The 27,032-nt window shown below is 39.3% G+C and overlaps 1 long non-coding RNA gene across 1 annotated transcript; it reads right to left on the bottom strand.

The window, feature by feature from the left end:
- Positions 1–813: 813 nt before the first annotated feature.
- Positions 814–21,533, bottom strand: LOC107825831 (uncharacterized). Its single transcript, XR_001657161.2, has 5 exons — positions 21,405–21,533; positions 21,157–21,217; positions 20,069–20,171; positions 1,537–1,653; positions 814–1,461 (listed from the first exon to the last, which is right to left on the bottom strand). It is a non-coding gene; the product is annotated as an uncharacterized LOC107825831 (long non-coding RNA).
- Positions 21,534–27,032: the final 5,499 nt, after the last annotated feature.

The raw sequence follows: 27,032 nt of genomic DNA, 5'->3' as shown, positions 1-27,032 counted from the left end.
AGGTTGTGTCGTCATTGAGGATAGTTGTGGATGTGTTTTGCTGAAATTTCAAGTTGTTGCTACTGCCTAAGGTGAGTGTAACAGCCTACTAATTGTTTTAAGCTTGCTTGTATGTTGGTTATGCTGTTACGATGATAAACTACAAGATAATACTTGAATTAGCCATTACTAGAAACACATGGTTTTCCCACGGCGAAATCAGTGGAAAACTGGTGGAAAAATCGAGTTTTCCCACTGCACTCTCACTGAAACAGATTACCGGAAATATCTTCCCAGAGAAGAGGTGGGAAATTTCCCACGGTTTTCCCAGCGAAGAATTAATATGAAATAAAGAAGTTTCCCACCACCAATCAGTGGGAAATATTATTAGTAACTTTTATTAATTTTAATACATTAGCGAGGGAAATGGTGGGAAAATGCATGGGGATCTGAAAATAAAGTATGAGCTTTTCCGCTAATAACCGTGGGAAATATGCAAATGCAGAAAAATAGAGTATGAACTTTTCCACAAGTATCTGTGTGAAATATGTAAATTATGAAAATAAAAGTATGAACTCTCCCATTGATATCAGTGGGATAAATGCAAATTCTTAAAAAACGTATGAACAATCCCACCGATATCAGTGGGAAATATACAAGTTCTGTAACTAAATTGATGAACCTTCCCACGGATTCAGTGGGAAGTGCACGGGAAATCTAGAATTTTTTTGTGCATAATGCTGCTTTTTATACTGCACCACCTACAAACAAAAAATACCACTAACAACCTAAATATAATTAAACATTCACACACAAAATTCAGTATCTCCCGATCTATTTCATTAACAACCAACCAAAACTGAAAATACTAGAAACCAATAATGCAACTAAACATTCAAATAAGAAATTCAGCATTTAATCTTATCCAATTGATACATAATATCCAACATCCTAGTCCCACCCAAAATTAGATTAATAAAAAAAAACTACTCCTTAGTATTGTTAGAGCGTGATGTAGAACGTGGTAAAGGAATGCACCAGATGCTAAGAGGGAGTTTAGCTGGGCCTTGAGGCTTTCAATGTCACTAGTGACACGTGCAAATGCACCATCCTTTTGCCTCATTTCATCCTCCCTCCGCCTCTCCTCTTCCTCCCTCCCCTATCTTCTTCCTCCCTTTGCTTTGCCTCCTCCTCCCGCGCAGCTCTTTCCTGTGCATACAACTAAGTGATCTATGATATTCTTCTATTCAATAGCTCAAACTTATTCTGATTAATCGAGGACCTTGAGGAAGATGAGCCACCAGAAGACCGACGGCTAGAACTAAACTCTGATCCAAGGCCGTAAACTCTTCCCTTGTGTACGCCACCAGCCGCCTTAATCCACAAGTCCATATAATTCTCATGCGATGGTTGGATTGGCTTTCCTTGATCATCAGTTGGTTGGCTTTGAATGAACTCATACAAGGATTGTTTGCAAGTATTCTGCAAAAAAATTACAACTATTATATGAACAAATTTAATTAATAAAAAATATTAAAAAGTAACTTGAAATCTTACCTAGGTTGTCTCGGCTCGCGGCTCGATCCCAATTGTCTTTGTTCCATCCTTTAGCTTCTTCATATGTGTATACTCAAATACCTCATCTTGAGTAGCTGGTCTTTTTAAAAACTTTTCCTGTTAAATACATTATCAGTTACAACTCGTGAGTCAATGTGGAAGCACTGATTATGTGTCCTACAATTTGTTGCAAGAATAACTATTGAAGCAGAATTTGACATCCACGTCAAAGCAAGTAATTTAAACTTTTCTATTTGGCTTAAGTTTTTTTGTCTCTTTCAAGATCATACTGTTTTAGATCACAGCTTAAATTTTAGGATATTTCATAGCTAAATTTTGATGCAAGTCAAGCTTTCTTTCTGCAAACTGAAGGAAGCGCAACCTCAAAAGATTAGCATGTTGCTCATCAGTTAAGGACCTTCTTTAATGTGAAATATAATGCAGGGGCCATGAATTTGGAATGGTCAAAAAATGGAAATTGCTTCAATGAATTTGAGCATGTACCTATAGAAGATTATAGAGGAAGTAATCAAACTAGAAGACGATGAAAATAGTAGTTTAGCAAAGTCTGCAGTAGAGGAATTAAGTATAAGACATATGAATGTTGAAGAAATACGCAGCTCTCGGATTTCAGAAAAGATGATCATTCAAGTACCTATTAAAAACCAAATCTTTCTCAAAGTGGAAATAGTTTCTTCCTTTTCTGCAGAATGTAAGATTAATGAATTCTTAGGTAAAGAAACAAAAAACAGATTCTAATACACAAGCAAATCAACATGTCAATAGATGGACCAATCTATTTTTACAAAAAAAAAACCGATTCTAATACACAAAATATTCAAAATACAAACTTTTGGAACTACTCATTAGTATGAAATGATACAATGAAGATAAGATAGTAATTCAAAAAAATAAAACAATTTGTGTAAGTACTAACAACAACAACAACAAATATTATCAATATACTAAATATGTCTAAGTACTAAATATTATCAATCTACTGACCAGCTAAGGCATTTGTTTGGCAATGACAACCAATTCAACTAAAACTTCTGACATACCAAATAAGATATGTTTTCCAGATGCACACTCAGGTCTTAGGATCAAAATGAGCAAAAGTAGTTTACTCAACCCAAAAAATGAAAGATCAAAAACAAAGATAAGACACCTCTTGCTTCATGATTTATATTTGTCTTTCATGGAAACAACATATTGGAGAGAAAAACAGTAATGGTTTCTAACGCATAACTGCAGATCAAAGGGGAATTGCCATACAAGATATCCACGAAACGTCTGTCCATAATACTAAAGACTCTATCAGTCATTAGACTCCTAGTTTTATGCAAGATGCTTGTGCTATGCCAGAGGAAGATGCCAGGACTAGACTAGTATAATAAACACATACCAACGTCCTATACATAATGGAGTAGATTCAGATGAAGGCATGAAAGAGTGCTTTGTAGGCCGACTAGAAGATGTGGGCATGCTAGGGGAAGAATAAGAGGGTATGCCGGGGGAAGATGATAAAGGAATAACGGGAGACGATGATGTTTGAATGCCATGGGATGGAATGACTGGAGTAAATGATGGGTGTATGCCAGGTCTAGGTGTAGGCATAGATGGGCAAGCAGGTCTAGATTAAAACGTCCCATTTATGTTTTGGGAAGACATATGATGATAGTAAGGGCCAGAGGATGGAGTAGTATACCCTAGGCATGGTATAGAGTATGAGGGAGGTGGAACTAAAGACGGACATGTAGGTGGAGGCACATGCGGACCAGAAGGTGCAGGTGGTGGAGGGGTAGGGAGATGACCTAAGTTACGTGAAACTTGTTTCTTCTTCTTTGATTTACCTCCAGCAGCCATCTGAATAATACAAGCATAAGAAAAAAATAGCATGTTAATTCTCTTAGCAATAAATTTAAAAGCATAATTACCACATAAGTTAGAAAAAACAAATATGTCAATTATTATCATCGCTTGTTTCATTTTCATCATCCATTCCATCGTCATCGCTTGGTACATTTTCATCATCAGTTTCATCCTCCTCGCTTGTTTCATTTTCATCAGAAAATTCTTCCTTCTCAATGAATTCATTTTCATCACCTGAATCTTCCTCCGCATTGGCCATAGATGTCCCAATTTCATAATTTTGTTCAACTGACAGATCAACTTCTTCGTATATGCCTTCACTATGCAGCTCATATTCTTATTTATTATCCACAATTTGTTGAACACTTGATCTATCATTTGGGTACGCTACAACCAGTGAATCCTCAACTTCCACTCTTCCAACTAGCTTAGTTTTAATAACTACCCACATTTCATTCATATTTTTACACGTCGATGGTAAGGAGCGTAATATACTTGCTTCACATTTTGTGCTATAACAAATCGATCATAGCTTTCGTACTCCTTGGCGTGCTTAACTTCTACTATTTTGTATTGTGGGTGTACCTTGGTACCTCTATTTGGTGTGGGATCAAACCACTTGCATCGAAAAAGTACCAATCGTTTCTTTGGCCAACCAACATACTTTATTTCTAAAATCTCTTGGAGCACACCATAATAATCAATATCCCCACCTTGGTTACCATCACCACCTTTCACCCATGCCCCACTATTAATGGTTTTCTCATTCTTAGACCATTCTTCCGTATGAAACTTGTATCCATTGATAAAATACGTAGATATGATTTTGACTTGTGCGGTAGGACCCAAGCTATATCACGCAAAAAAGGATCACATATACCATTTTTTGGATTATGAACCTATATAGAGTTGAAGAAAATCAAGAAGTTAGAAAATCATATAGTGTGTAAATAATAAAAAATTTGTTACATATTAATTAGCACATACGTATTCTCAAAACCACTCTGAAAATCTAGGATAAACATCAGCATGGCCGAACTGACTCACAAAGTAATTGTCAGACATTTTATAATTTTTATTAGTTAAACGAAGAATAGATTATGCACATATGACAATAGTATATTTTTAAACCTACTTGTAAAATTGTTGAACTTCAGGGCAATTCAGTGTAACGGTCCGACCGATCGTTTTGAGCTTTTACATTTTTCTCACAAGTCCTCGGGCATGACTAGCCCCGTGTGATATATTATGACTTATGTAAATTGTGGGTTTTGGTTTTCAGGATAATCGGAATAGATTTGGAAGAACAATTCTTAGATTGAAGCTTTAAATTTGAAAGGTTTGACCAAGGTTTGACTTTTTAGTATTCGATCTCGAATTTGGATTTTAATAATTTGTTAGCTCTGTTAGGTGATTTTGGACTTGAGAGCGCGTCCGGAATATATTTTGGAGGTCTGTGGTAGATTTAGGCTTGAATTGGCGAAATTAGAAATTTGGCATTTTCCGGTCGGCAGTGAAAATTTTGATATCGGGGTCGGAATGGAATTCTGAAAAATGGAGTAGGTTCGTTTGTATCATTTGTGATGTGTGTACAAAATTTCAGGTCATCCGGATGAGGTTTGATAGACTTTTTGATCGAACGAGGAATTTGGAAGTTTTGAAATTCTTAGGCTTGAATCCGAGGGTAATTCGATGTTTTGATGTTATTTTGAGCATTCTGAAGGATGGTACAAGTTTGAATGATGTTATGGGATGTGTTGGCACATTTGTTTGAGATCCCGAGGGCCTCGGGCATGTTTTAGATGCTTAACGGGTTATCTTTGGACTTGAAAGGCTGGCAGATTTTGCTGGTATTTTGTAGCAGACAGTTTGCTCTTTGCGTTCGCGGTCATGGACTCGCGTTCGTGAAGAGTGTTCTCTGATGTGGTGAATTATGTTCTTCGCATTTGCGCTTTGGGTGTCACGTTCGCGATGTGTTGATGCTATGTTCTTCGCGTTCGCACTTTGGTGGTCGTGTTCGCGTAGTTATGTCTCCAGAGGTTTCGCGTTTGCGAGGCTTGTGTCGCGAACGCGTAGAGCATTTTTTTGGGAGCCGATATTTTCTTCATTGTGGACGCGATAGTTGTCTCGCGTTAGCGAAATAGGAAGCCTGGGTAGCTTTATAAAGTACTCTATTTCGAGGATTTCGGCCATTTTTGCATTTTTGGAGCTATGGAGCTCGAGAGAAGACGATTTTGGAGGGGATTTTCATAGGATTGATTGGGATAAGTGTTCTTCACCCAAATTCGGTTGAATACCATGATTTTGCCTTAATTTTTATCATTTAATTTGTGAATTTGGGATGAAAATTGGAAGAAAAATTGGAGGGTTGAATTGGGGATTTGAGGGGCCATTTGAGGTCCAAAATTTATCGGATTTCTAGACGTTGGCCCGGGGGTCGGGTTTGTCCATTTTCGAGATTTTTGAGTTAATTTAATTATTTCCGCTTTGTCTTTGTTCCTTTAGCGTGTATTAATGACGTGGAACTGATTTTGGTTAGATTCAGAGAATTTGGAGACCGATTCGAGAGGCAATGGCATCGCGTGCTAGAGTTTGGACCGGATTAAGGTAAGTAATGATTGTAAATGTTGTTCTGAGGGTATGAAACCCCGGATTTCAAATTGTTGTGCTACTTTGAGGTGACGTACACCCTAGATGACGAGCGTGGGGTTGTGCACCTTTGGGGATTGTGACTTAGTCCGTCCCGTATGACTATTAAGTCGTGTATTTGATTGAAATTTGTTTGACATCATAGTGTTTTCGAAAGTATTACCATGTTTTGGGCTGAATGCCATATTTGGGCATCGTGCCGACTGTTTTGGACTCTTAGGGGATTTTCACTACTATTCCTCACTATTTTGACTTCATATTTGTACTCAGTCATGTTGTATTCTACCGTTTTAATAACTCAGTCTTATTTACTCCGTTTTGATATTTTAAATGATATTTTGGGATAAGCATCATGTTTTACCGTTGCCCGAGTAGCTTGAGAGATTTCTGACTGAGTGAGTTTGATGGCCTGTATTGTGAGGATATTTTGGGATCGGGCTGTGCGCTGCAACATGTGGTTACTGATTCATGATTATGAGGCCGAGGGCCTGATTTGTTATGCCACGAGGTAGCTTGTAATGAGGTCGAGGGCCTATTTGATTATTCCATGAGATGGCTTGTTATAGCGCTTGGGTTGTAGGAGCCCCTATGAAGTCTGAACACCCCCAGTGAGTGCGGGTACCCAGTATGAGTGATGTGATGTAGCCCGAGGGGTTGTTGTTGTTTCATGTTGTTGCCCGAGGCGCTGTTCTTGATCCATGTTTTGCTCGAGGGCTATGATTTATTCATGTTATGCCCGAGGGGCTGATTATGAGTGATTGTGAGGTAGCCTGAAGGGCTGGTTCTGTTGATATTATGCCCAATGAGTGGTTTTTACTCACTATTTTATCACTCTTTAGAAACTATTGGAAGATGTTTTAAAAAGAAAATGGGTTCTACTGAAATTGAGTCTGATTTACGAAATAAATGATTTTTGTACTATTTTGGAAATGTACTATTTGTTGTACCGTTATGACGTGATTTACGTATTTTCTTATTGCTCAGCTTTCATTTACTTTTATTACTTACTGAGTTGGCGTACTCACATTACTCCGTGCACCTTGTATGCAGATTCAGGTATTTCTGAACCCGACAGTGGGCGTTGATTGCTCAGTGGAAGAGTCATTGGAGTTAGCAAGGTAGCTGTCTGGCATTCGCAACTTTGCTCTTCTCCCTCTTGTCTTCGTTAGACTGTTTTTAGTATATTTTCAGACTCTCCGTTGTATTCAAACCTTAGTAGATGCTCGTGGCTTGTGACACCCCGATGTCGGGCTTGTGTTATATTTCCGCACTGGTTATTTGGACCTTTATTATGGGATTTCTTGTTAAATTAAATGGCTTAAAATGAATTTTATAGAAAAATGGTTGATTTGGGAAATATGTTGGCTGGCCTAGTTTCACGATAGGCGCCATCATGACCTTGTCGGTTTTAGGGTCGTGACAAGTTGGTATCAGATCCTATGTTACATAGGTCTCACGAGTCATGAGCAGGTTTAGTAGAGTCTCGCGGATCATTACAGAGACGTCTGTACTTATCCTCGGGAGGCTGCAAAACCTTTAGAAAATCCCGAATTCTTGAATTCTTATCGTGCATCCTTGATTCAGTATGAAATGTAACTCTTGAAATTCCATCCAGGCGTTCGTATGCACGCATGAGCGCTCGATATCGGTTGTGCATCGACGACTTGTGATTCCCTAATCTAGGGGCGAGATGTGATTTTTGTTTGTTGATGTTGGGCCAGTCTGGAGGGCTTGAGGCCGGGTTTTGCCTGTAGCTTGAGTAGTGAGGCATTGATTGTGTGAGCACGTGCTATTGAATTTATATGTTCGGTAGTGTCCCTATTAGTGGAAGTGATGGCTGGATGACTATGTGATAAGTATGATGTGACTCCGAGATGTATTCATATGATTTGGATGTGACGAGAAGGGTCTGCTTGAGGATAGAAAGAACTATCTGTGCTTGATTTCCATCGTGATTTGTTGTATAGTGCAAATTGTGGGTGTGTTGATGGATCCTTTCATGTTGTCCGGTTGGGAAGTGAAGTAGATTTCATGTTATGATATGAGTTTAGACTCAGGAATATTAAGTGATTGCGTAATGGTTACGACGGTGGAAGGGTATAGAGAGATGTTAGTTTGAGGTGAAGCAGGTGGGTTATCTTCTGCGGAGTGTTCTGAAGTTTGTGTGATCCTTATATTGTTTGTTGGAAGACCCCTTTTAGCAGTGAAATATATGCGTTGCAATTTTAGCTTGGATCGTGTATGGGAGTTGTCTTTACTGTTACGAGGGTGAATGCGAGATTTGCAGAAGATTTGAAGTGCTAGAGGGTTTGTGTTGCATGAGCTTATGAAGGATTTAGTTTAACGTCACCATGGTATTATGGCGGTAGTAGATTATGGGCATTGTGAGTTCTATGTGTTTTGACCTATGGCTTTGAGCCAAGTGGGGGAGTTTGCTATTGATCAGCTGATTGCACGGTTATGTGCTATGTTGGCCCTAGTTTAAGGCGTACCGGTGAATCTGTTATGGTTTACAGAGGTTGAGATAGAGGATGGCTTGAGTAAAGGAAATGTCAATAAAGGTTATGTTCTTCTTTATGGGTGTATGAGAATCACGGAATGACTTGAGTTGTTATTGGTAGAGGATGTACGGTGCATAGAACAAGAAGTTGTTCGGTTGCATTAAGGTGGGGTTACTTCCATAGGTGTTGCTGTTCTAATGGGCACTGGCTGTTCGACCCGTTTGGTCAGTCTAATTGAGGTTTGAGAAGAGTGGATGACTCTCAAGAATGGTCCTAATGGTTAAAGAATTTACATGTAATAATTTGGATTTTAGGTGTGTATTTGGCTAGAAATTGAGGTTTACATTGGAGGATGACAAGACTTGTGGCATTTCTGTATCATTATGGATTTTACATACCAGTATCAGGAAGGCAAAGGTAACGTCCTTAGATTCGCAGAAGGTTTTTTCAGAGTGGGTATCTCGGTTGTGGTACTTTTGGGGGTGCTTCAGAAAAATACAATGGTCCAAGGGGCTTAGGGCGGTGTAATTTTATGCTTGGGTATCGCATAGTGAGTCTAGGTTGAGGATTATGGTATTTTGGCAAGGAGAAGTATCAATATGAAGGTAATTTAGAAGGAGCTTGGGATAAATAGGATAGCTTGGTAGTAGGCTGGACCGGCATGGTAAGGGATATGATTAGTTTTTTGGATGCTTACGAGGTCATGAGTTTCTACAGGCATTTCGTGGCAATGCTCTTGGGTTTTTGGTGATCTGCGTAGCTTGATCAAGTTAAAAAGATTCTAACATGATGGTTTGGTCGGGCGCAAATGGAATTCGGAGAGTCCTTTATGGTTTGTACCGCAGTTGGAGATGTACCTTTTCTACGAGCGTGAGGAGCATGTGATGTATAGTGATTTTCTTCTATATGGGATCAATGGAAAGTTCTTAGCTAGTTGAGTACATAGTTGCTTGCGACTCAGAATGGATATGAAGTTGTCATGTTTATCCTAGGATGGTATGGTATATGCGGTATGTTGTGTAGGATTGAGATTTGCTTGTGTAAGGTCACAGTTCAGTTTTGAAAGGAAGGTCACAAATTCTTAGGCAACATGGATAGTTTCAGATGACTAGATAAATGAGGTCACTGATTGGTGTGGCTTGATGAGGGTATATATTTCAAAAAGGGGCGATGTGTTTGAGTTATGGATACTTCATTAGTATTGTGTCACTCTCTTGTTTGATCGACTGCTGATGTTCGAGTTTGCTTGGCGGCACAGGAGAATTATAGGAGTACCCCTCGTGGGATGATTAGATATTAGAGGTGTGTTATATATTCGGACGGTTGATTTGGGATCGGATATGGTGATTCGTTTGCAATATGGACTTGGAGACTGGAAGTTCTTATAAACAGGTTATGTTGTGGTTGTGGGTCATGTGTATCGGCCTTGTGTGGTAACTATCGGGGTTTGGAGACCCGAGTGGATCCCTTGTCGCTTAGTATGTTAGATTTTGATGTGATGTTGGCTATGGACTGACTGTCTCCGTTTCGTGTTATTCTGTACTGTCGCGCTAAGACGGCAACGTTAGCTATGCCAGGGATGCCACAGATTAGAGTGGTGAGGTTCGAGGGATTATGTTCTCAGTAGGGTGATTTCATTTTTGAAGACCCAGCGGATGGTTGGGAAGGATTGTCTTTCTTATTTGGCCTTCATGGGGATATCTATGTAGAGGCTCCTCCCATTGATTCAGTTCCAATGGTGAGGGACTTTCTGGATGTGTTTCCTGCTGCCAGGCATGTCGCCGGGTAAGGTTGTTGATTTTGGTATTGATTTGGTGTCGGGCACCGTATCATATGGCACCGGTGGAGTTAAAGGAGTTGAAGAAGAAACCTTAGGAACTCCTTGATAAGGGGTTCATTGGTAGGCCTATATAGATGTATGATCTGCATCGAGTCAGCTTTGTTGACTCCAAGTTACTATTGTCGAGGGATGTGTTGATTTAATTGTTATTGAGCTTATTAGAGTTCCAGAGTGATCTATGAGTTACCTTTCCATGTCGCAAGGCGTTATGATTGTGCATTATAGGCACATGTGGTGCGGTATTATTAGGGTCTCATAATGGAATTCGAGCGTGAAGAGTATTGGGTGTTGCTCAGTGGATGGCATATTAGCTATGTCCTTTCGGGTTTGTGTGGTAACATGTCAGTTGCTTCTCCATGGTTATGATGATTTGCTTTTGGTACTATGCATCAAATGGCGCGAGATTGTTGATTTTGAGCATAGTGACTTGAGGTGCTTCATGTGGACCAGCGTTTTGATAAGGTTGCGCATTGTAGCGAAGTTATGTGGAGGCATTATCCTTCGTGTTAGATTTGTGTATTTTGGTTCTACGGTGTGTGGTGACTTCCTAGTATCGTGTTGTGGTAGTACTGGTGAGCTTGTAGTACAACTCTCTCAATTGAGTCACTTCCCATGATTTGAGTATATTTGGACTATTGCTTATTGGTGCACGGGTTGTAGCTTGAGATTGTATCGATGTGTCATGTCACTAGAATAGTCGTAATGAATGAGATGAGGTCATTGGGATCTAGAATGAATACTATCGGATTCGATTTCTGCATGTTGGGAGGATAATATCAATGTTCGGCTTAGGAATTTACTATGGTCCGTGCCAACGGCGAGGGAGGTTCATGAATGGTTGATTTGAGGAATGGTTGTGACTTTCTACGTGTTTCATTCATCATTGGCAAAATATGAAAGTGTTGGAATGGGGCTTTATATGATAAGATTTTTATTATCGGTATTCGGTTGTTTTGGGAAATTGCTGTGATTAGAAGTTATCGCTAGGAGTGTCTCAGTTATGGGGTATATCATGTAATTGCATCTTAGGTACGAGTATGGTTGATACAGCTTGTTCGGACTTATTCAGAGTATAGATGTGAGGTTCTGACCTTATAGATGATTTCAGAAGTTGAAATTTGGTTATAAGGTTTATGGGGTAGGTTGGATTGTGAAATTTCAGTTACATTCTGTTATCGGACCTATATGATATAGGGTGACATTGGATCACCCCCGGGTATGTGCATGGTAAGGTTACATAGCGATTCGATGATTTTCGGAATAACTCTGGCACGTTCGAGGATGAACATATGTTTAAGTGGGGGAGGATGTAATGACCCGACCGGTCGTTTTGAGCTTTTGTATTTAGCTCGCCAGTTCTCGAGCATGACTAGCCCCCTGTGATGTGTTATGACTTATGTAAATTGTCAGTTTTTGTTTTGAGGATAATCGGAATAGATTTGGAAGAACAATTCTCAGTTTGAAGCTTTAAATTTGAAAGGTTTGACCATGTTTTGACTTTTTAGTATTCGATCTCGAATTTGGATTTTTATGATTTGGTTAGCTCTGTTAGGCGATTTTGGACTTGAGAGCGCGTCCGAAATGTATTTTAGAGGTTCGTGATAGATTTAGGCTTGAATTGGCGAAATTAGAAATTTGGCATTTTCTGGTTAGCAGTGGAAATTTTGATATCGGGGTCAGAATGGAATTCAAGAAATTGTAGTAGGTCCATTGTACCATTTGTTACATGTGTGCAAAATTTTAGGTCATTCAGATGAGGTTTAATAGACTTTTCGATCGAAAGAGGAATTTGGAAGTTTTTGAATTCTTAGGCTTGAATCTGAGGGTGATTTGATTTTTTGATGTTGTTTTGAGCGTTCCGAACGTTGGAACAAGTTTGAATGATGTTATGGGATGTTTTGGCATGTTTGGTTGAGGTCCTGAGTACCTCGGGCATTTTTCGGATGCTCAACGGGTCATATTTGGACTTGAAAGGCTGGCAGATTTTGCTGCTATTTTGTAGTAGACGGTTTGTTCTTCGTGTCCACGGTTAGGGATTCGCATTTGCAAAGAATGTTCTCTAAGGTGGTGAATTTTGTTCTTCACGTTCGCTTTGGGTGTCGCGTTCGTGATGTGTTGATGCTGTGTTCTTCGCATTCATGCGTTGGTGGTCGTGTTCGCTTAGTTAGGTCTCCAGAGGTATTGTGTTCGCGAGGCTTGTGCCGCGAACACGTAGAGCATTTTTTTGGGAGTCGAATTTTTCTTCATCGCGAACACGATACTTGTCATGCGTTCGCGAAAGAGGAAGCCTGGGCAGCTTTATAAAGTACTCTATTTCCAGAATTTCGGCCATTTTTGCATTTTTGGAGCTATAGAGCTCGGGAGAAGACGATTTTGGAGGGGATATTCAGAGGATTGATTGGGGTAAGTGTTCTTCACCCAATTTTGGTTGAATACCATGATTTTATCTTAATTTTATCATTTAATTTGGGAATTTGGGATGAAAATTGGAGAGTTGAATTGGAGATTTGAGGGGTCATTTGAGCTCCTATTTTGATATTCTTGGTATGTATAGACTCGTGGGAGGATGAGGATTGTATTGATGTGATTTTTTTCGGATTCTGAGACGTGGGTCCGGGGGTCAGGTTTGGCCAATTTCTGGATTTTTTTAGTTAATTCAATTATTTTCGCTTAGGCTTTGTTCCTTTAGCGTGTATTAATAATGTGGAACTGAGTTTGGTTAGATTCAGAGCATTTAGAGACGGATTCGAGAGGCAAAGGCATCGCGGGCTCGAGTTTGGACCGGATTAAGGTAAGTAATGATTGTAAATGTTGTCCTGAGGGTATGAAACCCTGGATTTCACATTGTTGTTCTACTTTGAGGTGACGTGCATGCTAGATGACGAGCGTGGGATCGTGCACCTTTGGGGATTGTGACTTAGTCCGTCCCGTATGACTGTTAAGTCGCGTATTTGACTGAAAGCTATTTGATATCATTGTGTTTTGGAAAATATTACCATGTTATGGGTTGAATGGCATGTTTGGGCCTCGTGCCGACTGTTGTGGACCCTTAGGGGATTTTAAATACTATTCATCACTGTTTTGACTTCATATTTGTACTCAGTCATGCTGTATTCTACTGTTCTAATAATTCAACCGTATTTACTCCATTTCATATTTTAAATGATATTCTGGGTTGAGCATCATATTTTACTGTTGCCCAATTTACTTGAGAGATTTCTGACTGAGTGAGGCCAATGGCCTATGTTGTGAGGATAATATGGGATCGGGTTGTGCGCCGCAACATGTGGTTACTGATTCATGATTATGAGGCCGAGGGCCTGGTTTGTTATGCCACGATGGGGCTTGTTATGAGGCCGAGGTCCTATTTGATTATGCCATGAGATGGCTTGTTATAGCCCTTGAGCTGTAGGAGCCCCTCCGTAGTCTGAACACCCCCAGTGAGCGCGGGTACCCAGTGTGAGTGATGTGATGTAGCCTGAGGGGCAGTTGTTGTTTCATGTTGTTTCCCGATGGGCTGTTCTTGATCCATGTTTTGCCCGAGGGACTGTTCTTGATTCATGTTATGCCCGAGGGCCTGATTACGAGTGATTGTGAGGTAGCCCGAGGGGCTGGTTCTATTGATATTATGCCCAAGGAGTGGTTTATGGTACATGTTTTGCCAGAAGGGCTGTTTACGTTTTTATCATTTTTACTCACTGTTTTATCACTCGTTTGAAATTATTGGAAGATTTTTTAAAAAGAAAAGGGTTTTTACTGAAACTGAGTCTGATTTAGGAAATAAATAATTTTTGTACTGTTTTGAAAATGTACTGTATTTACTGTAGCGTTATGACATGGTTTACGTGTTTTCTTACTGCTCAGCTTTCATTTACTTTTATTACTTACTGAGTTGGCATACTCACATTACTCCCTGCACCTTGTGTGCAGATTCAGGCATTTCTGAAACTGGTAGTGGGCATTGATTGCTCAGTGGCAGAGTCATCGGAGTTAGCAAGGTAGCTGCCCGGCGTTTCCAGCCTTGCTCTTCTTTCTCGTGTCTTCCTTAGACTGCTTTTAGTATATTTTCAGACTCTTCGTTGTATCCAGACCTTAGTAGATGCTCGTGACTTGTGACATCCCGATGTCGGCTTGTGTTATGTTTTCCGCACTAGTTATTTGGACCTTTATTATGGGATTTCTTGTTAAATTGAATGGCTTAAAATAACTTTTATAGAAAAAGGGTTGATTTGGGAAATGTGTTGGTTGTCCTAGTTTCACGATAGGCGCCATCACGACCGGGTCGATTTTAAGGTCGTGACATTCAATAATACATGTGTTGTAGCCACCTTTTTTTCCTTATCAGTCCAACTTCTTTTTTGACGACTTCTCCGAACTTTACCCAATTGATTGAATATGGATATAAGGGGTTCCAAAGGATCATTATCGCCTTCATCATGCCTTTTCGGCCTATTTCTCAAAATGGAACATGATTTTTAAAATAATACGAACAAAAGTGAGAGGTTTCTCTAAGTAGATACACTTCACATATTGATCCCTCAATCTTGGCCTTTTGTTTCATGGTCCGTTTACATTTTCTAATAATCCTGCATACCACACTTTTCGATAGGAATTCTTTTAACTAAAATACATAAAGAGAAAATAGTTAATGGTCCTTACTTCTCGAAGGGATACATCCATCTAGATTGAACCGGTCCTCCAAGTCGTGCCTCTTGTGCAAGGTGAATTGGGAGATGTTCCATTACATTGAATAAACCACATGGAAAAATTTTACTTAGTTTATTTATGATTAAAGGAATATTACTTTCCATGAAATGCCGAAACGTCAAATTTTGAAGTTTCCGGTTCGATAGTGAGATTTTGATCCGAGGGTCAGAATGGAATTCTAGAAGTTTGAGTAGCTCCGTAGTGTTGAATGTGAAGTGTGTGCAAAATTTAGGTCATTTGGACGAGGTTCGATAGACTTTTTGATCGAAAGCATAAATTTAGAGTTTTGGAGTTCTTAGGCTTGAATCCGTGGTTGATTCGTCATTTCGATGTTGTTTTAGGTGTTCTAAGGATTGGTATAAATTTGGGTAGTGGTATATGACTTGTTCGTGCTTTTGGTTGAGGTCCCGAGGGCCTCGGGATGATTTCGGGTGGTTAACAGGAAGTTTGCAGTTGAGAGTTTGCAGCTGAAGTTTCAAATCTGCTATCATAACCACACTTGCGGCTTGGGGACTACAGGTGCGAGCCCACAGAAGCGATAAGGGAAGCCGAAGATGTGGCTAAGAGGAAGATGGGCTAGATATGCAGATGCGAGAGTTAGGCTGCACATGCAATGTTGCAGGCGAGGGGAGCATGTCGCAGAAGCGGAAATGTTGAGTTAATTAGAAGTCGCAAATGCAACCTTGGATCCGTGGAAGCGGGACCGCAGAAGCGGATTAGCTGGGTAGAAATATAAAAATTCTTGCCTTCGCGAATTTGAGCTATTTTCACCTCTTTTCAAACGGGAAGAAGCCTTGGGGAGCATTTTCAAGAGAGATTTTTAGAGGAATTCATTGGAGTAAGGTCTTTGGTCCCTAAACTCGTTATTGAGGTAATTTTTATCATTATAAGAATGAAAATTTAAGGAAAATCAATGGTAATTTGGGAGTTAGGGCTTAACTAATTAGAGACCTTTGAGTGATAATTTGAGGGACCATTTGAGGTCCTATTTTGGTACTTTTGGTATGACTAAACTCATGAGATTGTGAGGATTCTGGAAAGGTAAATATCATCCGATTCCGAGACGTGGGCCCGAGGGGCGTTCTGGTCATTTTACCTAATTTCGCGCATTAGCTTAGAATTTAATTGTAGAATCAGTTACTTGAAGTGTTATTTACATTATGCAATTTAATTGAATATATTTGGGCCATTTGGAGTCGAGTACTCGTGGCAAGAGCGTGGTTTCAGGTTGATTTGAGCTGGTTCGAGGTAAGTGGCTTGCTTAACCTTGTGTGGGGGACCTTCCCCTCAGGATTTGGTATATTTGATAATTGAAATGCCTTGTACGTGAGGTGACGAGTGCATACTTGATCTAATTGTTGAAAATTCGATTTTCTTTAAGTAATTTCAATTTTGTTCCTTTTTCCTGTTTTATACTACTTGAAATTTAAGCCTGCTGTTAGCTTAGAAAAAACATGTTTAATTGACTTAATTGCTTATTTGCCTAAACTGCCTTAATTGCATTATGTGAAGCATGTTAGGCTAGAATTTCCTATTTTACTTGGTATGAAATTGAGCTTAATTGGGTATTTCTTGTGTTGTTGCCGCGTGTTTTACTTTGGGACTATGGGACGGCATCCCAGGAGATCCCCTGCACGTATTTATATTGAGTTGAGGTGCGGGATATCGAGAGATCCCTATCATGTATATTGAGGATATCAAGAGATCCTCGGGATACAGAGAAATCCCTATCACGTATATTGAGGATACCAAGAGATCCCTAGCATATATTGAGGATACCGATATATCCTCGGGATACCAAGAGATCCCTGACATATATTGAGGGTACTGAGAGATCTTTGGGATACTAAGAGATCCCCGTTATTATTCTTGTGAAGAATGGTATCTTCTTGTGCTTGTTTTTGCCTCTGTTTAAGTTATTGAGTTCCTTATTTGCTTGTATTAAATTCTTATTGTTAGATTTGAACTGTACTGCTTACCTTATTCTGTCATACCTTATATTTTTATTTTATCTCAGTAGGGCCCTAACCTTCCTCGTCACTACCCGACCGAGGTTAGGCTTGGCACTTACTGAGTACCGCTATGGTATACTCATGCCCTTTCTGAGCATGTTTTTCATGTGCAGATCCAGGTACTTTGACTCAGTCCATCACCCTTGAGGCGAGGCGACTGCTCCAGAGACTTCGAGGTATATCTGCCGCATCTGTAGACCAAGGAGTCCCTTTCTATTCTATCTTGTAGTGATAGCCCTTCTACCTTTTCTGTTGATGTAGATATTTCGGAGTTAGAGCATTTTTATTATATTCGTAGCTTGTGATTAATGGGTTTCCAGGTTTTGGGAAAAGTTGTTCAGTTTGAGAGTTTATATTTGTATATGTCGAGCGGCATTTTAAACCTTCATTTTGTTTATTCTGAAGCCTTTATTGTTTTATCTATTATTTTTTTCCTTTTTTCCGCACTTGTTAGGCTTACTTAGTCGTAGAGACTAGGTGCCGTCACGATAGTTCACGGAGGGCGAACTGGGGTCGTGACAAGAACACAAGTCCTTAAAAAACAAGCTTATCTCTGTGATGGGTTTCCATATTCTCAGGCAATGAACTAAATGCAATATGAATAAATGATTCCAAGAAAATGCAACAATTGTGGCTTTTCATATACATCAAATTTTCTGCTTTCATGTCAACACCTAGATATGTTTGACGCATACCCATTGGGCATCTTCAAATTCCTAACCCAGTCACAAATCTTTCGTTTATCATCCAAAGTGTATGTACAACTAGCCTTATGCTTCACCATCCTGTTATTTACTTCTTTTAGTTCTAATTCTCTTTACCTGCAGTATTCTTGTAAATCCATCCTGGCCTTCAAGTTATGTTTTGTCTTATTCTTGTCATCCATAACAGTATTAAATAGTTTATCAAAATAATTCTTCTCAATATGCATGACATCCAAATTATGCTTCCAATAAAGTAACTCCCAAAATATTCTTTGTTTAGTCCAATTATGCTCAACACTATAACCAGGTATTCTAGCCGACGGAGACTCCATCACCCTAGGTAGATCTTTAACCCTCTCCCAAATTTTCTCACCTGACAAGGTTGGTGGTGGCTCATCATAATCTATTTGATTCTTCATAAACGCACTAGTATTTCTCCTGAACTCAGGATCCATTGGCAAGAACCGCTGGTGACAGTCAAATCATGTGTTTTTACCTCCATGTCTCAAAGTGAATACTTTTGTATATTCCATACAGTAGGGGCAAGCTAACTTTCCAGCAGTCAACCACCCAAACAACATTCCTTAGCAGGAAAATCATTAATAGTCCACATCAAAGCAGCACGCAATCTAAAGTTTTGCTTAGTTAATATATTGTATGTTTCAATACCTTCATGCCACAATAATTTTAGATCATCAATCAACGACTGCAAATATACATCAATTGAACCATTTATATTACTTGGAACCGGAACTATGCAAGTTAGCAACAAATATGGACTTGTCATGCCCATTTCAGGTGGAATATTATATGGCATAACAAAGACAGACCAATATGAATATGGTGCAGAGAGACAGAAAATTGAGTGAATCTATCAGCACACAAACCCAACCTAACGTTTCTTGGTTCATTAGCAAAGTTTGGAAACATCCTATCAAAATGCTTCCACACTTTTCCATCCGAAGGATGACACAAAACACCAGGTGGCATTCTATTTTCATGGTTCCATCTCATGTGAGGAGCAAAACTCATTGATGCATACATCCTCTTTAATCTAGAAATAATTGGTAAGTAATGCATCTTCTTAACTGCAACTTTCTAACCTTTGGCATTTGTGACTTCCTTAAAACGAGACAGTCCAAAAAATTTGCACGCTTCTAGAGACGCATCATCTTTATAATATAACATACAACCATTTTCACAACAATCAATTTTTGTTGAGGAAAGTCCTACCTTAGAAACCAATTTCTTTGCATTATAGTAATCATTGGGTAAGTTAATACTCGGACTAATTTCACTCAGAGCCTAATTATAGCATTCATGCCCACTTGAGAAATATTCCAATATGATTTAATAGTTAGTAATCTAACTGCAACAGACAACTTAGAGTGCATTGAGCATTTATAGAGTGGACGACTAGACGACTTTAATGACTCATAGAAGCGCTTTTCCTCATCATTGAGAGGCTCAACAACATTTTATTAGGATTGAACCCCTGGGTAAAAACCAAAAGCATCTGATAGCATTTCATGTAATCGAGAATTTTCAACGTTATTATCCATTTGTGTACTTCTCTCACCACTAACTAGATTTTGAAAATGAGCATCACCAACACTACAATAGTTCTCTTCATGAACAGTCCACACATAATGATTTTCCACAAACCCCTTGCTATAAAGATGAACTTTAACATTTTCCGATTGCAACAACTTTGTACACTTGCATTTCACACAAGGACACCTAATTGTTCTTTCATACAAAATTTAGGAAGTGTTTTTGCATGTGCAATAAATCCTTTAACAACTTAAACAAATTGTTCCTTTAATCCACAACAATTAGGATGATTCCTATCGTACATCTATCTACGATGTTCACGTTCCATCTAGTACACAAACACACACAAACAAATGAATATACTTAGAACAATTTATTTGTTTCAAGTTAATTTACAATTAATTTTGAATAGTATACCTTAAAGAACTCACTTAGTTTACAATTAATTATGAATAGTATACCTTAAAGAACTCACTTTCATTGGTCTTTTTATTAAGTTCTTGGAATCAGTTTAAAAGGCAAACCAAGGTTCTAACACATTGGTTATCATCCATTAATAAATTTAAACTTGGAGGATAGATATAATATTCACAATAAAGGATTTTTTATCAAGGTAAAAGCTAAATAAATTCATGTAGTTGTTCTAGCAATTTAACATCTGAAACCAACCTAGAAATTAGCAAATGAAGTTACCTCAAGACTTATAATCTGATTTTGTCTTCTTTTATACTTTTGTATCTTCACTTCCTGGTCACTTAAAAAAGTCGGAAACTTGTACGCATATATTCCATGAAAACTGTTTGGAGAAATCGCTATTAATGCGCAAGGTTAGGAAATCAACTTTTCCACGTACAAACTTAATTAAAGTAGCATAATTCCATTGATTTCTATGAGAATAGGAAACCTATATTTCATTACCCTATTATGGTACTTGAAAACCTATTGAAGTTAATTACTCATAACAAGTAAAATTTAAGAAAAAGTAAGTAACTTTCTCTAACAAGTTAAATTGCAATAACACTATAAATATTTTATTGCATTATCAAAAATTTACCATCAATTATTGGAGTAGCATATTCATAGGGCTATTATCCTAGATCGTAGGAGTAATAGGTTTTCATCTAAAAAGAATTAATCTAACTCCTACTTTTAATGAAAAGTGATAAAAGAAAGGAAATTACTTCGAGACCTGAGTCTTTCACCTTTGACCCATAAATGAAACAAACAAAGTACTAAGTATTTGAAAAGATAAAAATAAAAATAATAGTAATCACAAAAAGAGTAGTAAACAGTTAACTACTACTACTATATTTCAGATGCTCTTCATTAGGATTACCCTTGACCCTATATCTAATGACAAATAACTGATTGGAAGCAATTGAATAAAAATACCAAAGAGTTTTTTACCAAAACATAATAGCCCTTCAAGCTACTGAAAGTCATTTTCAGGCCCTTCAGCACTGAAGAAGTTGCACCAAGATTTAAATAAACCATTCTTGAATCCAAGTTGAGGTTTCCCATATCATAGTAATTTAGTAGACTAGGACATATCAAACTATTGACACGCACAATAGATCAAAATTGAAAACCTTTATAATGAAATTCCATTAAATTAAAGACAGAGAAGCAGAATTGTGCATATGCTTGAAAAAAGAGACATTAAATAGAGAAACTTCACTACAAGCTAGATTGAATTTAAGCTGCAATTAATAGTACCACAGAACCATGGAAACTTCATAACAGACGACGTAATCTCAACAAACAATAGGTACGAGACCAACCTTGTTGGTAATGTCATCATAAATTTCTGTATTCAGCTGACATTTTTCCCCTCACCTATCACTAAACACACAAAAACCAACTAACATAAAGAGAAGATTGAAAAACTTCAGAAGCAAATTAAAAAAAAATCTACAGTATAAGAAATGACCAACTTAATCTGGAATCCTAGGTTTAGTAAAATCAGAAAGGAGGAAATTAAAGAAAGGGGGGAGAGCGATAGAGACAGAAAGAGGGGGCGGAGCCTTACTGATTTTTCATGAGCTTAGTAGCTCATCAGCGAAAATGGGGGAATTAGGTATGCTCGATCGGAGAAGAGAATGAGAGAGAAAGAGAAGAATGAGAGTAAAAAAGAGATAAAAAAAATAAGGGGTATACCTAATGTAATAGGAAATACTTTTCCACTGATTCACTAGGTACTTTTGGGGGAATTTTCTTTATATAAATTAAATTTTATGGTGAGATAATTTTTAAACTCGTGGGTTTTTTAGACCAAATATAAGAATTCAAAATTTTGAGCTTCCTACTACATCAGTGGAAATATTAAAATAATTTTTTTTTCTTAGGTTCCTGCCATTTCACGGGTTAGATTTTAATAATTTTATTTTTAATGACATTCCCACTAATTCGGTGGGAAACAAATTACGCGCTTTTTTGCACCAACTAGTTCCCACCTATATTCTGTGGGAATATTTTTAAAAAAAGGTAAAGGAAAACTTTTCTATTTCCCACTGAATTTTTTTATATTTCAGTGGGAACTGCCACTGATAATATATCTGTGGGAAATTTCCCTGGAAAATTTGCATTTTTCTAGTAGGGAGCTTAAGTCTATGATATTGTATTGCCGTTGAGGGTTGTTTTAAGCTAAATATAACTTTTATTTCGACTTGAAACTACTATATGAGGTATTTGTATTGTGTTCTTGCATGTTCTTAAGGTTATATTGATGTTGATTAAGTTAAATGGTTGGACTAGACATGAACTAGTGATTAAAGTTGCTAATTGAAGATAGTTGGAGTTGTAGAGTGTAACGACCCGACCGGTCATTTTGAGAATTAATGTCTCGTTCCCCTATTAACTGCTTTCCCTGTATTTATTTTTGCTATTGTGAGTTGTCGAGAAGATTCATTTTGACTTTCAGAGTGTTTTGGAATACTTAGTCCCTAAATGAGAGCTTAAGCTTTAGAATTTGGACTGTAGTCGGAACAGTGTGAAGACAGCCTCAGAATAGAATTACATCCATTTCGTTATCTCCGTTGGGTGATTTCGGGCTTAGGGCGTATTCAGATTGTGTTTTGGAGGTCCGTAGTTTATTTAGGCTTGAAATGCCGAAAGTTGAATTTTTGAAGTTTCCGGATCGATAGTGAGATTTTTATATCGGGTTCGGAATCCGATTCTGAAAGTTGTAATAGCTTTGTAGTGTTGAATGTGACTTGTTTATAAAATTTGGGGTCAATCGGACATGATTTGGTTGGTTTCAGCATCAGTTGGAGAATTCTTAAGATTTAAAGTTCATTAGGCTTGGATTGGAGGGTGAATCGTGGTTTTAGCATTGTCTGATGTAATCCGAGGGTTGGATTAAGTTCGTATATTATTTTCGGATTGGTTGGCATGTTTGATTGAGGTCCAGGGGGCCTCGGGTGTATTTCGGATGATCAACGGGTCATTTTTGAACTTATAGAAGTGGCAGATTTTCTGGTGTTTTGTTGCAGAGAAATATTTCTTTGCGTTCACGAGAGGGGTCTCGCATTCGCGAAGAGTATCGTGGAGAGGCAGCTAAGTTGTGCTTCGCGTTCGTGATGATGCTCCCGCATTTGCAAAGGAGTGGACCCTGTAGCCTATGCGTTCGCGAAAAGGTCCTCTCATTCGCGAAGGGTCCGCCAGTGCAAGCTACGCGTTCGCGAGTGGACCCTCGTGTTCGCGAAAGAGGAATTTGGCCAGTGGAATTTTTGTGCATCGCGTTCGCAAAAGTGGTCTCACATTCGCGAAGAAGAACGCATCTGGGCAGAATTTAAATTCAAAAATCGAGGGTTTGAGTTCATAACTCAAAAATTGGATTGAGAGCTCGCTAGGAGGCAAAATATAGAGAGATTTTTGGAGGAAGTTTGTGGGTAATGATTCCTAACTCCATTTTGATTATAACCCATTAGTCTAAACATAAATTCATCATATAATTTCGGATTTGGGGTGAAAATTTGAGAAAAGTTCTTAGGCCTAATTTTGGGGTTTTGATCAAGATTTTGGTGTCAGATTTGAGTGAATTTGGTATGGTTAGACTCCTGAGTGAATGGGTGTTCATAATGTTTATCGTAAAAATGGTAATAACAATTAAATTTGATTATGGGACTCTAAAAATACGTGATCTGTTTTTATGCTAGCTTGTTAGGCAATTGATGCTATGTGAGGCTTAGAAATGAAATAAGAGCTAAGAATAGGGCGATAATCAAACCGTTGGGCCGATAATCGGGGCCTCGATTCTGTCGATTTGGGGCCTCGAAGTCGATTTCGGAGCTTGGCAGGGAGCTATCGAGGGGGTCGGAATGCGGCTAACATTTAAAATAGAATTAACAGATGCTCTTTATGGCCAATACCAAGCAATAAATGATGAACAATAATGAAGATAATAAATAAGAGCAATAATGTCAAGAGAATATGTTAGAGAGCGAAAGAGAATATTCTTGTATATTTCGTGTGGAGCAATTGAAGCAACAGCCTACAAGGTGACAATGATCCCCTTTATATAGGAAGAGGAATCCCATCATAGTACAACAAGCATTAATTACAAAGATACGAAGATGTGAGAACTAGATGACACCCTGATTCGGGTCATAGACTAGTCCACTAGGCTTTGTCAATCCTAGCCGTACGCCTAGGGAGCTTCCCATTCATACCATCGTCGAGGTCGTCATTACCCTGAGTGTGAGTATCGACTACCCTCGAGGGAGGGTATTCGGTTCGTGGACTTGGGCCTTCGAGGTGATTTTCAAAGGCATTGATGGCATTGTTGGCCACATTATCATCCCATATAAATTGGGGCCTTTCAATACTATCTTTTTATCCACAGGCTTTTCAACATCTTTCCATCCCTTTCTTCTCATTGTCCTTCTTCATCAATACCCGACATGTTTTGGGTCTCTGGCTTTAAGGTCTTATGGCGGCATTCTTATCAGCCACACCATGGCCTTTTGCCTGGGTTTTCCAGTGCTGAGTGAGACTATACTTTCTCGTCGCAGTTGTGGTTATTGTTACGATTATCACTACAGTCGTTGTTGGATCGACGTGATGAGATATGGGGGTCGGCCTATTTTGAATTTTGAGGATGTTTGGAATCTACCCTACTGCTCGAGAGAGTGTTCGAACTATACACCGCAGCTTACTCTCCTACCCTGTCCTGGTGTGGCAATTCATCCCTCAGGTTTCTTCCCAAGGGATAAAATGGAACAACCGGTCGTTAAGATCACATGGCCTAATGTCCCGGAAGGTGGACTTGAAGTGGTCGTGCGAGTAGGGTTAAGGCCCGCGAATCTTCTACCTTCGGCTTCGGCGGGCTGTGTCTCTTTTTTTTTGCTTCTTCTGCATCACCTTCCTCTTCTTCATCTCCGCCCTCAGAGATATTGCGCTGTGGGATTGAGATGGGAACCTAGAGGAGATGGCGGTCAAAGATATCACCGTCGAGGATGCATGCTCGAGAAGAGTGCTCGAAGATGTTGCTGTCGAGGTTGTGCTCTCAAGAGTAGGCTAGGCTCTTAGGCTTTTACTATATGTATACCTTCTTACTTCTTTGTTTCTGTGTAAGGACCCTTTGTGGGCTTTTGTAATCATATGTTTTTTGATTATAAAGATGTTTTCCTAGCTTTGTCTTCGATGTTTGCTATATTTCCTTTTATTTGCGTTTATGGAGACTCTGAATGCATGATTCTATTGACTATAGTTAATGTCGAACCCAGATGCGGATGTTTTTTCTGACCTTTGCTTGACTAATACGACCTTCCATGGAACCCTTCATCATCTTTTGGGTCAAGCCTGTATTGGACCGATAAGCTCGGATCATCGGGCCCCTTACTTCGAGTCGAATGAAAGTAATGCTTCGAACCTTGAAAATGTGATTTATCACTTAAGCTCCGTGGTAAAATTTGAGGAGAAATTTGCTCGGAGGCCCGTGGACAGAGACTGTGTTTGATCTTTCAAGGGCAATCCCTGAGTGGAGGTTCGTTCAAATCCAGACCACCTGGAAACGTGCTTTGCGCTTAGTGTAAATAGCCTTAAGGCGCTGTAGATAGATCTTGAAAAAGGGTTTGTCCAATCTCTGATCGTGTCCCGGGGGCAAGCCCATACGGGTGGAGCCTAAGTGCTTCTTTCCTTGGAGCCTAACTTCTTTTTAATGGAGGCCCTCAAGGTCGGGTATCACCTCAGGACTGGTGATGACGCCATTGGCCTTTTAAAGCCTGACTTCTCGCTAATAAAAGTCCTCAAGGTCAGGTATCAACTGGGGACTAACGGAGGTGCTTTTGGCTTTCTATAGACTAACTTCTCCTTTTGACGGAAGCCGTCGAGGTCGGGTACCACCTCGGGACTGGCGAAGGTGTTAATGGCTTCCTGGAGCCTAATCTTTATCTAATGGCGATCCTCAAGGTCAGGTACCACCTCAGGACTGGAGAAGGTGTTATTGGCTTCCTAGAGCCTAACTTTTTTCTAATAGAGATCCTTGAGGTTGGGTACCACCTAAGGAATGGCAAAGGTGTTATTGGCTTCTTGGAGCCTAACCATTTTGTGATGGAGATCCTCGAGGTCGGGTACCACCTCGGGACTGGCGAAGGTGTTATTGGCTTCCTGGAGCCTAACCTTTTTCTGATGGAGATCCTCGAGGTCGAGTACCACCTCGGGACCGGCGAAGGTGTTATTGGCTTCCTGGAGCCTAACCTTTTTCTGATGGAAATCCTCGAGGTCAGGTACCACCTCGGGACTGGCAAAAGTGTTATTGGCTTCCTTGAGCGTAACCTTTTTCTGATGGAGATCCTCAAGGTCGGGTACCACCTTGGGACTGGCGAAGGTGTTATTGGCTTCCTAGAGCCTAACCTTTTTTTGATGTAGATCCTTGAGGTCAGGTACCACCTCGGGACTAGCGAAGGTATTATTGGCTTCCTGGAGCCTAACCTTTTTCTGATGGAGATCCTTGAGGTCGGGTACCTTCTCGGGACTAGCAAAGGTGTTATTGGCTTCCTAGAGCCTAACCTTTTTCTAATGGATATCCTCGAGGTCGGGTACTACCTCAGGACTAGTGAAGGTGTTATTGGCTTCCTGGAGCCTAACCTTTTTCTGATGGAGATCCTCGAGGTCGGTTACCACCTCGGGACTGGCGATGATGACATCGGTCAGTGTCCTTACTCGGCTATGAGGTATGTAGATCGCTCGCGATAGTGGTCTCACATTCGCGAAGAAGAACGCATCTTGGCAGAATTTAAATTCCAAAATTGAGGGTTTGAGTTCATAACTCAAAAATTAGATTGAGAGCTCGCTAGGAGGCAAAATATAGAGAGATTTTCGGAGGAAGTTTGTGGGTAATGATTCCTAACTCCTTTTTGATTATAATCCATTAGTCTAAACATGAATTCATCATCTAATTTCGGATTTGGGGTGAAAATTTGAGAAAAAGTTCTTAGGCCTAATTTTGGGGTTTTGATCAAGATTTTGGTGTCAGATTTGAGTGAATTTGGTATGGTTAGACTCGTGAGTGAATGGGTGTTCATAATGTTTATCATAAAAATGGTAATAACAATTAAATTTGATTATGGGACTCTAAAAATACGTGATCTATTTTTATGCTAGCTTGTTAGGCAATTGATGCTATGTGAGGCTTAGAAATGAAATAAGAGCTAAG

The sequence above is a fragment of the Nicotiana tabacum genome, chromosome 7 (genome assembly GCF_000715075.1).
Source record: "Nicotiana tabacum cultivar K326 chromosome 7, ASM71507v2, whole genome shotgun sequence".
NCBI classification, from domain to species: Eukaryota; Viridiplantae; Streptophyta; class Magnoliopsida; order Solanales; family Solanaceae; genus Nicotiana; species Nicotiana tabacum.
This window is presented reverse-complemented; position numbering and strand designations above follow the sequence as displayed.